Source organism: Cryptomeria japonica, chromosome 10 (assembly GCF_030272615.1).
Source record: "Cryptomeria japonica chromosome 10, Sugi_1.0, whole genome shotgun sequence".
Lineage (NCBI taxonomy): Eukaryota > Viridiplantae > Streptophyta > Pinopsida > Cupressales > Cupressaceae > Cryptomeria > Cryptomeria japonica.
Genome location: NC_081414.1, coordinates 633,074,569 through 633,082,525, shown reverse-complemented (window position 1 = coordinate 633,082,525; position 7,957 = coordinate 633,074,569).

Genomic DNA, 7,957 nt, shown 5'->3' with positions numbered 1-7,957 from the left:
CAAAGTTCAACACCATAACATAGAGATTTATATGTGGAAAACCTCAAAGAGGAAAAATCACGGTGGGATTTGTGACCCTCAATGTCTATCCATTGGCCAATTGAATAAATATTACATGAGAGGGGCTTGCACATGCAGTAAGGCACACTCCCTAGAGCGCATTGCTCATCACAAATGAGCCTCATGGAATATAGGTACAAAATATTGAATTGCAATAAAAAAAATTGAACTCTGAGTGTGCATCTGATATGCTGGATGAGTTCTGGTTTAAGCACAAACTGTACCGATGAATACTGAAACCTTCCTTACCGATATATCAATTTGCTTTCCAATCTTCTTGACATACAACCAAGACCGATTACAGATCATTATATTTGTACTCTGTCGATCAAAATCTCGCTCACACACTTGCATATCTCCTGGGTGAACTCACAATAATGGTTCCCACTTTTTTGCCACTTTTGACACTGAGATGAACATTTTTTAGAATAATCTTCAACTTCTGACAACTATAACTTTTAAACTATTAAGAATTTGAGGATGATGTAAATTAGTGATTTGTAGCATTTTGTCTGTAGATTCTATATTTATTTTTTTCAAATTTTTTGAAAGTTTTTTTTTTTAAATTTCTCTATCTCCCTAGAAATTTTTTTTTTTACAACAAACTATATTTTTTAAGAGTGGTGCGCCTCTCGAAATGTATAACTTTTTTTCTATAAATGATAAAAACTCAATTCTTTCAAATTTTGGTTTCTAACATCAATATCCAAGGCTTGCAGTTAGTTTGATAGTGATATGTCTAATATTTTTCATTTTATTAAGTTTTGAAGTCTGACTAATTATATTTTAGAGATAGGTGTACGTTTGAAAACATAACTTGTTCTGTATATATCAAAATTCAATTTATTTTTTTTGTTAGATAGAAGACATGAATACCTATGGCATATATATTTTTCGGATTTTTTTTGAATTAGTTTACTATTTTTCCCAATGCGTTGATCAGATAAATTCATGTTCGGAGAGAAACCTATGTTTGGTAAAATTAAAAAGCAAGTTCATAATAAACTCAATATGTAATAAAATTATAGTCATTGGAAAGCTTGCTTCGAGGACTACCATACTACATTTTGGTTTGTCAAGATTGTCCCATTTGAGCCTTCAACCAGAGGTTTAAAGGACAAAAATCTGAAAAAAATGTAGAAAGTTTTAGAGAAGTGTAAAAAAAGGGGTTTGAACAAAGGGGGGTTCGAGTGAAGCCCCCCTTTTTAGGGGGGTTTGAGCAAAGCCCCCATTTTTAGGGGGGTCAAAATGAAGGGGGGTTCTAGTGAACCCCCCCAATACAATTAAAAATCTATATAAACAAGAATTAAAGGTGGTTCACTCGAAAGAGGGGGTTCGAGCGAACCCCAAAGGGTAGTTCGTTCGAACACCCCACTTCGCTCGAACCCCTCCAATTTTTTTTTCCTACCATCACATTTTTCCTTCGTGGGTGAAAGTGGGAACCATTATTGTGAACTCACCCTCCTATATCCCAAAATGACCTAATAGACTGACTTACATACCCTTACATACATGAATGCCTTATGTCGGCTTACATTCATATTAAAAAATAATTACATGGAGTCTCAAAACAAAATATTAACTTAAATCTTCATGACCATTGTCGCTTTAACCTTTGTCGGATCAATCTCCTATGTCGGCCTCCAAATACCGGTTCCAAGTTTGTCGGTTTACCCTTGCTTTTCAATATGTTAGTTTCCTTAAATGTCAGATGTCAATCCTTGAATACCGATGGATACCAGATAATCATCCAACCCAAAATGATGTGTGTTTCCATCAATGACAACACCATGAGCCCAGATGAGTATCAATTGCCAAAAATCTCCCCCTTTGACATTGATGACAACACTCATGTGAAAAATGAATCATTGAACTGTTGTTCCAGTTCTTGTCCAAAATTTTCCCAAAAACTAATCTCAGAAAGATTCTCCCCCTGAGCTATGCATTCATTCTTTTGTACGTTCCTCCCCTTGAGCTACTTCATTCCCCAAAAGATATTTTTCACATGCTACATGTCTCCCCCTTTGATAGCAATGCCAAAGTCAGGACAATAATAAGAAATGAATGAATGGAATCAAAATTTGTGTTTACCGGATCTAGATGTGCTTGAATATATCAGGGTAAGCAGTCTTCAAAAATCACAACTAAGTGTCCTAGCTAGTTTTCAATGTTCCCAAAATTGATACAAACCCATTAAGATGTAGGCATGTAATTCTTCTTTTGTTAATGTGTCTGGTTTGGGCTTACTCATCTGCTCCATACATTCCTTTTTATGAAGCAATAAAGTGTTTAGTTGGGGACCGACCAAACCTCTCAATTCTCAAGCTCGCCAGGTTAACCTGTCCTTATCCTTGACCAAAGATGAAATTTCTACTTCAGAAAGCAAATTTTGACCGTCAACAGTGTTGGTCAAGGACTGAGTACCATCAAAATTATTTACAATATGCTCTATCCTATCCTTAGTTGCCTTTATTTTATTTTCCACGCTGTTGTTATTTTTGCAGTGTTAGTGCAAGACCAGTATATGCTGATGCATTGATGAATGGATTCATCAATCCTTTTCAATCCTTCTGTCAACTAGGCATGATCATGTTATCATAAGTAACTTTCCTTGCTGCATTATACCTTTCTACCAACTATTGGTTTGACACTTGTTGTAGAGTTTTGAACTCCTTGGCAATGTGTTATGTCAAACCCTTTAGCTTGTCGGAAGGGATATCTACCTGACTGATCTGGCATTCCAGTGCAAGTCGTTGTAAGACTGGAATTGCTTGCTCTATTACTTGTTTATCCTTTGATCCTTCCTTCATTAGATTTTGTGTTGCATCCAACATAAACTCTGAACTGCTCAATTGCTCTATATTCTTCTTCCCAAAATGACTGAAGTGCACTTGACCAGATGTGTCAAGTGTCAACAATGAGGAACCTACAATTTGTAGTTCCTCCCCCTTTTCATTCTTGGCCTTCATTATCGGTGATTGCGCCGACACTTGTTGGGAATATTGCATTATAACAGACAATGAAATATTGTTGGCATTTCATAAGGATATTGAGAAGGTTGTTGATGATTATGGATATAACTGATTAAGGATGTTTACTGTCTTGATATTATTATTTTGTCATTGATGTCAAGAAATTGATTTTCTAATTCAGTATGATGTTGCCATATCTTGAGAAGTATGATTTAAAGAATATAAAGATGTCGGTAAAAGACACAGGAAAGATTATGATGAATAAGGGGATGAATTAAGGTATTTAATGGGCAACTATTACCGAGTCAGACAATGATGAGATCATGATGTTTAGATTGTTTTAACATCATACATATGTTGTAAATTGTAATGATAATACTATACTATGTTACCAAGCAAAGAACCTAGTCGGTAAACCCTAAGGTTATCGCTATCAGTTAATGAAGGCAGTATGTCTACTGAGTGAAGTTTAGTATTCATCGAGTTATAACCGAGTTGCTATCGAGTTGTAACTGAGCTATAACAAAATGCATTAAATGTTTGCATGTGTTATTTAATGAAGGAAGCTGATGAGCTGGAACTGATTAAATGATTGGTATGTTGTGCATGAAGTTTGTTAAGAATCTAAGGCAATGGAAAGTCGGCATGAAGATCTACAACGCAGATTGAACCGCAATACCCTGGCACAAGTTCCAAGAAATGTATGCAAGTTCCCAGGTGGGGTAAAACATTTTCAGATCGAAAGATGCATTGAACCTGGACAAGATTGAAGATCTAATGGCTATGATTGATCATGGGGAATGTGATCAAGGAGATTAAGCGGTTACCTAATTGTTTATAAATAGGAAACTGTTGATAAACAATGTATGCGGGCAAGTGTATGCACAGGGATGCTACATAGTGACTACCGAGCACATAAGCTTCAAGACCTATTTGAATAACAGAGTATAGAAGCCCAGCAGATAGACAAGATTAGTTCTATGTCTAGATTGTATTGAACAAATAGGAATCTACTTTAGCATTTTAGATGTGAAGTTGCAGATAGATTTTTATTACTGTTATTTTGTGAAAGTGACAGAAAATCTTTTAACCGAGTGGACTTAATAGTCTTATTTGTAAAACCCTCTAGCAAGGTGACATTTTCATTGAGTGTTTGAAATCCTTTAACAAGGTCACTTCTAACAAGGTGAAGATCCTAACAGATCTAAGGGAAATCCCTTAACGGGTCACATCTAGCAATGTGTTTGTAATCTTTAACAGGATTTGCTTTTAACCGAGCATACTCTAGAAGAGTATATTTCTTAGTGGGTCTGAAATCCCATAGTGGTTTTTCCCTATTTGGGTTTCCATGTTAAATCTAGTGTTATGAGGTTTATGATGTTTATATGCTTTTAAGTTTGCATGTTTAACAGTTTTGGTTATATTATTGAAGTAAATGTTACCGAGGTTGAATTTGATGTTTTAATGGAAGATTAAGTTTGTATGATTCACCCCCCCCCCCTCTCATCTTGTTGGCTATTGGATCTATACTTATATTAAGTATCAGAACTATCAATTGGTATCGGAGCTTTGGACTCCAGAAGAAAAGTATAAAGGCACTTGAGTTAAAAATCCAAAGATGTATAAGAGGGATGCACCGAAGTTGAACAAGTCAAGTTTCTCTACATGTCAGGAAAGGATGAAGTTGCATCTATTAGGAATTGGAGAATATGTTGTATACTACAAAAAGAATGATTTTGTTATACTGAGCACCTATCCATTGACTATGGAAGAGATAAAGGCAAAGCAAGAACATATTCAAGCAATGATTGAAATAACATCTACATTGACCGATTCAGAGTTTAATGATCTAGAAGGCTGCAATGATGCAAAGGCTATTTGGGATAAGTTCATATTAGTATATGGAGGAGATGAACATGTTCAAAGAGCAAAAGTAGATAGTCTAAGAGGACAACTTGAATCTATGAGGATGAATGAAGGTGAGAACATAACTCAGTACAGTACAAGACTAAAGGAGATTGTTAATCAAATCAAAGGAGTGGGTGGAACTATTGAAGAAAAGGATATAACAAGTAAGTTGTTAAGAACCCTTCTACTAGCTTATGCAATCCGAGTCTCTGCAATCAATGAATTGAGGTCTGTACCTAATATGCCAATTTCTTTAGATGCTACTATTGGTAAGCTACATGCATTTGAGTTAAGAAATTTTGATAATAGTGGATCTTCTGTAAATAAAGTTGAATCTGCATTTAGTTCTTTTCATCTTGATGAATCTAATGATTACAATGAAAGAAAGTATAAGTACTCTGAAGGAGATCACAGTGGAGCAAGTGAAAGATTTCGTAAGAACATGGAAGAAGTACACAAACTGTGTGAGGAAATTAGAAAGCAAGAAGAGTTTGAAGCATTACTAGCCAAAAGGTTACCGAGAGGCAAAGGTAAGTATAAAGGAAAACTACCTTTGAAATGTTTCAATTGTGATAAAATAGGACATATGGCTTCTAATTGTCCTGACAAAGATTTTGCTAAAAAGAGAGATTAACGAGATGACAAACAGAAAGATAATCATTACAGAGGACACTGAGACTTCAGAAGAAGAGATAGAAAGACATGCTTAATAGCTGATGAGGAATCCAATGATAATAAATCAGATGATACAGATACAAAGGAAGTAGTTTATGTGGCTATCAAAGATGGATCAAATGAAGAAAGGTATGAAGAAAAAGCCCTAATATCTCACATAAACACTAATGATTCTTGGATTATAGATAGTGGATGCTCACATCATATGACAGGAGATAAACACAAGTTTGTTATATTAGAAGATTATGATGGAGGCTATGTTAGATTTGGTAATGATGCACCATGTCCGGTGAAAGGTAAAGGATCTATAACACTTCTTGACAATGCAAGATGCAATGATGTTTATTGGGTTGAAGGTTTGAAATACAATGTGTTGAGTGTAGCACAGCTAAACAACACAGGTTACCGAATAGATATTCAGAAATGAATTGTCAAAGTTCATGACAAGAATGGAAAGTTAGCTGCTACCGGGACACAAACAAAAGGTAACACATTTCACCTTGACTCAACTCGTAACAAGTGTTTGTATGCAAAGATAGATGATACCTGGTTATGGCATAAAAGGTTTTGTCATGTAAATTTTGATAATCTGATCAAAATAAGTAAGAAGCACCGAGTAAGAGGTCTACCGAGTCTTGAAAAACTTGAGAATGCTATGTGTTGAGGATGCCAGATGGGTAAGATGACAAGATCAAGCTTTACAAGTAAGTCTTACACTTCTAAGGGAATTTTAGATCTAGTGCACACTGACCTTTGTGTTCCTATGAAAGTTCAAAGTTATTATGGTGATAAATATTTCATATTATTTGTGGATGACTATTCAAGGATGATGTCAGTAATGTTTTTAAATGAAAAAGCAGAAGCTTTTCAAATGTTTAAATGGTACAAGGCAAGAGTTGAAAATGAAACAGGAAGACAACTGAAATGTCTTAGATCAGATAGAGGAGGAGAGTTCACATCTGATGAGTTCAACTTATTTTGCAATGATCATGGTATTAAAAGACAAGTCTCTGCATAGAGAACTCCACAAGCTGAATGAAAAAGGAGAGGTCATTTGAAACAAAGCAAGACTAGTTTGCAAAGGTTATGCTCAAGAAGAAGGAATTGATTATGGTGAAACTTTTGCACCTGTTGCTAGACTTGAAGGAGTAAGAACATTGTTGGCCTATGCTGCTTTCAAAAATTTCAAGGTATATCAAATGGATGTCAAATTTGCATTTCTGAATGGAATATTAGAAGAAGAAGTTTTTTATTGAACAACCTGAAGGATTTGTTGAAGACAATAATAAAAATCAGGTATGTAAATTGAACAAAGCTTTATATGGTTTGAAACAAGCACCTAGAGCATGGTATGAAAGATTGCACTCTTATTTGATTAAGATTGGTTTTATAAGGACAAGTGAGAACAACAATATGTACATGAAGAATGATGAAAATGGAATACTGATCTCAACCATAGTTGTTGATGATATTATATTTTGTGGAAATGACTCTTTATGCAAGAACTTTGGAAATGAAATGAGCAAAGAATTTGAGATGTCATTAATCGGTGAGATAAAGTATTTTATAGGTTTACATATATTGCAAATGAAAAATGAGATTTTCATTACTCAATCCAAGTACATAAAGGAAATCTTGAAGAAATTTGGAATGGAGGATTCGAAACTAGTAAGTACTCCTATGACTACCAATTGTAAATTATCAAAGAATGATGAATCTGCATCTATTGATGAGACACTTTACCGATCCATGATTGGAAAACTACAATATGTTGTTCACAGTAGACTAGACATAGCACATGCAGTAGGTATAATTGCAAGATTCTCTACAGATCCTAAGGAAACACACATGACAACAATCAAAAGAATTTTTAGACACTTGAAAGACACTGAGGATTATGGCTTAGTATATCAGAAAGGAAATGATTTTGATTTAAAAGTTTATACTGATGTTGATTGGGCAGGCAACATTGATGACAGAAAAAGCACAAGTGGAGGAGCTTTCTTTTAGGAGAAAGCCTAGTGAGTTGGCTTAGCAAGAAACAAGGATGTGTTTCATAGTCAACAACAGAAGCTGAATACGTTGCTACAACATTGAATTGTACCAACATTGCATGGATCAAACAACTGTTGGAAGGTATACATGAGAAAGTTACCGAGCCAGTAACTATATTCTGTGACAATACTAGTGCCATTAATATTTCAAAAAATCCTGTTATGCATTCTAAGACAAAGCACATCTCAATCAAATATCATTATCTTAGAGAAGAAGCTCAAGAGAAGAAAGTGGTGTTGGAGTATGTTAGCACAAAGGAACAAATAGCAAATATCTTCACCAAGCCA